Below are 3,559 nucleotides of genomic sequence, written 5' to 3'. Positions count from 1 at the left end.
TATCTCTTGAAAACAGCTTGTTATCTGGAATATATGAACAGTTTTATAACTCAACAACGAAAGACAAAAGAACCCAATTAAAAATTAACAAAGATCTTGAATACACCAACAAATACATGAAAAGATGATTAATAGCTCAGTCATTATGAAAATGCAAATTGAAACCACAGTGAGATTCACCTCCGCTTCTCTAAAAGAGCAATCATCAAAATAATTAAATATAACAAGTGTTGGTAAGCACATGGAGAAATTGAAACTCTTAAAAACTGCTGTGACATTATATAACGGTGCAGTCTGTGTTTAGAATGGTTTGGTGTTTCTTCAAAATTTTAAAAAAATAGATTTAACTCTCCTCCCCAAAAAAGATTTAACATACCATGCAACAATGCCATTCCTAGGTACGTGTCCCAAAGCACTGAAAACAGAAATGTTTGTGCCATCAGTCAGGGTCATGAAACTGAAGGACAGGCTCAAAAAGACTTCCAGAAAAAGAAAACTGGATCAGAATGAAAAATAATTTTCCTCCATTGCAGAAGGTGGTAAAAGTGAAGCAGGCCTGCAGATCAGAATATAAAGTAAAAATAATCATATTTTCATGATTTGGGGGTTAGGGGTGACACCTGTGAGTGTTTTTCCGCTGTGAGTAAAATACACTGCAGTATTTGATGCAAAGTTGCAAATCTAGAAAGGCAATAACCACTGGGGAATGGGAGAGAAAGGATCAAGAGTACTTCATACCACTAGTGCAGATTTCCTCTGAATTTGGAACTATCACAAAATGAATTACTTTTTAAAACCTCCTTGTCAATACCATGCCAGAAAACAAGGAGACAACATCAAACTTCATTACAAAGGCTAACAGTCCCAAATTCAGTTCAGTCAAAACTGTGAAACCATCACACCTCTTAAGAAGAATCTGAAAGTCACTAGAGGCCATTGTGTGGATGTTATATTAAGATTAAGTCACTGTGTGATTATTATATGAATTTGACATTCCAGTATGTGAATATTCCATTGGTATGAAAGGCCGCTGTCTCAGTGTTATAACAGCATGTCACCTGCTGACCGGACCAGCTGGGAAGGACCTGCAAATCTCTCACACCACTTGGACAACCTCATCAGACCCCACAAGCTGCCACTGCCCAGTCTCGTCCCACTAGGTCAAAGCTACTGCTGAGGACGTGGCGCCTTTTGGTGGTGGCAGTACCAGAGGCCATTGGGCCTTGGAATGCCCCATAAAGCAAGTGGATGCCCCAAAGCTCGGCCACATGTGAGACATGGGCTGGCAGGTCAGGGCCCTGGATGACCACTTTGTGTCAGTTCCAGAGACCTCACTTGGTCCCACAATAACAAGTAAAGTCCATAACCCTCCTGCAAAAAATAGAAGTGCCTTCTGGAAATGACTTTAAAGTGTAATTTAAATTAAGTCACCTCTCAGAGCGATAGTCCTTCACATTTGGTGAGTTAGAGGACATGGAAGCAGCCCTGAGGAAGAGAATAGGGTCTTGTGCTAGATTGTGCTAGATTGCTCATGTGGAAAAGGGGCTCCCAGTCCCAGAGGTCCATGAACAGCCAGCTCCATTCCTCGTGTCTCAAGGTGAGGCAGGACATCATGCCCAAAGAGTGTGGTGAAGGGAAGCCCTTCATATGGTGATCAGGCAGCAGAAAGACACAGAGAGACTCTACTTACCAGATACAAATATATACCTCCAAACCATGCTCCAAATCCCACCTCCATTCACACCTTACCACTTCAGTTACCACTCAGTTAATCCCTATCAAGGGATTAATTCACTTATTGGGTTAACACTCTTACAACCCCATCATTTCTCCTCTGAACCTTCTTACATTGTCTCACATGTGAGCTATTGAGGGACACCTCACATCCAAACCATAATAACATGACATTCAAGTTCAAAAGAAGAAATTCAAATTGTTAAAATAATAAATAAGAAACATTTTGGTACTTTTTAAAATGATATTTTGAACAGAAGAAATTTTTTAATAGAGTTCACCAACAATTCCTAACAATTTATAAAGCATCCTGCTTACTAAAAGGCCCAGACTCTTACTTGCAAGAAAGGACAGCAAATACCTTTCTATATCAAATTTTAATAAGACACATGAATATGCTTTCTAAATTTGGAAAGACAAAAAAAGGAAGACTGTCTTTTTAACACAGAGAAAATTTATTCTTAGTAATATATGATTTACAAAAGACAGCTTTTGACTTGTCTCTTTTGTGTTCTAATAATTTAAGTCCTGATGAAATTTCATTTTAAATGGTTTTAGGCATCATGAAATATCAATACTTGACATTTTTTTAAAAAATCACCATCTTTTTTCTATCTTCTAAAACTGATCCACATATTTTGCAAAGAACAATCTCATCAAATTTGAAAAATTTGTGTGTGTGTGTGTGTGTGTGTGTGTGTGTGTGTGTGCATATGATCTATTTTAAACAATACCACTGACAGTTGGCTCCTTCCTAAGACATCTCCTTAAATTTTTATCATTTATTTATTTAGCAATTCTGAAGACTGAGCCCAGGACCTCATGCATGCTAGGCAAGCACTCCATCACTGAGGTAAAACCCCAGTCTCCAAAGATATCTTATTAAAATAAACTAAGTTAAAATCATTTAAAGGGCTGGGGGTGTCTCTCAATGGTAGAGCACTTGCCTGGCATGCAAGAGGCCCTGAGTTGAATCTTCAAAATAGAATCATTTAAAATTATGAGAAATCCTCAACATGACTTCTCTCAATCAAAAAGATCAGCTAAGAAGTATTTTTTTTAATTTCTTAATGAAAAATAGCTGAAGTACATGTGATAAAAATTATGTAGAGGCTGGCCGAGGTGGCGTACGTGCCTGGAATCCCAGTGGCTCTGAAGGCAGAGGCTAGAGGATCAAGAGTTCAAAGCCAGCCTCAGCAAAAGCAAGTCACTAAAAAACTCAGTGAGACCCTGTCTCTAAATAAAATAAAAAATAGCGAGTGCCCTCCAGTTCAATCCCTGGTACCAAAAAAAATAAAAAAGAAAAGAAAAAAATCTGTAGAAAACTAGAAAGGGAAAAGAAATTAAAAGTGAAACAGTAGAAACTTATTGAACTAAACTGGATACCTAGAAGAAATGAATAGTTCCTGATTAAAAATACACATTAACAAAATAAGAAAACCATAAATAGACCAATCAGCGTAGAAAAGCTCCAAATGATGCTTAGAGATCTCCTATTGAAAAAGAGCCCAGAACTCTGGGAGTTCACAATTGGGTATAGATGGGCCTTTAACAAATTCTGATTTTATATAAATGGTCAAGATCTAGGAAAAAAAAAAAAAGGAGACTTTTCAATTCATTTTATAGTATAACAAATGTCCAAACTTGATATAATTGAGGTATTGCATCTAATGCAAGATGTCAATGTTCACACATCGGATGGTATTTTGTGTACCCTCCCAAACATACTACCAATGAAACTGTAAGATTATCAACTAAAGAAAAGGTTTTGTTAATGAGTTTACCTCTATGGAAGCCACAAAGAAAGTTTGTAACAAGTTCCAGC

The sequence above is a fragment of the Callospermophilus lateralis genome, chromosome 1 (assembly GCF_048772815.1).
Source record: "Callospermophilus lateralis isolate mCalLat2 chromosome 1, mCalLat2.hap1, whole genome shotgun sequence".
NCBI lineage: Eukaryota > Metazoa > Chordata > Mammalia > Rodentia > Sciuridae > Callospermophilus > Callospermophilus lateralis.
The sequence above is the reverse complement of the archived record's forward strand: the minus strand, read 5'-3'. Positions refer to the sequence as shown.